Here is a 718-nt window from a genome sequence, read left to right as displayed (position 1 = left end):
CAGAACCTAACCTATCTGGGGGAAAGAAAATATTCAACTCTAGCCTTCTACATGGAGACTTTCTACCTCTTACAAAAATTAAATCAAATGAATCATCAACATAAATGTAAAATGAAAAACTATAAAACTAGAAGATAACATAGGAGAAAATCTAAATGACCTTGGGTTTGGTCATGACTTTTAGACATAACACCAAAAGCACAATACATAAAGAAAAAATTGATAAGTTGGACCTCTTAAAATTAAAAACATTGGTTTTGAGAAAGACACTATTAAGAGAATAAAAAAGGCCACATTCTGAGAGAAAATATTTGCAAAATACATATCTAAAAAAGGAGCAAATCCAAAATCCTCAAAGTCTTAAAATTCAACAATAAGAAAACAAACCACTCAATTTAATAAAGGGCAAAAGAACTGAATGTACATCTCACCAAAGAAAATATACGGATGGCAAATAAACACATGAAAACTTGTACAACATAATACGTCACTCAGGAATTGAATTAAAACAACAATGAGAGTAGATTTCTGGTCAAGATAGTGGAGTAGGTAAATGTGTGCTTGCCTCCTCTCACAAGCACATCAAAATTACAACTGAACTACAGAACAACCATCGCTGACAATTGCCTGAAGTCTAGCTGAACAGGAATCCTACAACTAAGAATATACAGAAGAAGCCACCTCCAGACTATTCTGTGGGGCGGAGACACAGAACAGG

Source organism: Pteropus vampyrus, unplaced genomic scaffold, assembly GCF_000151845.1.
Source record: "Pteropus vampyrus isolate Shadow unplaced genomic scaffold, Pvam_2.0 Scaffold294, whole genome shotgun sequence".
In the NCBI taxonomy this organism is placed as follows: domain Eukaryota; kingdom Metazoa; phylum Chordata; class Mammalia; order Chiroptera; family Pteropodidae; genus Pteropus; species Pteropus vampyrus.
Note: the sequence above shows the minus strand (reverse complement) of the source record.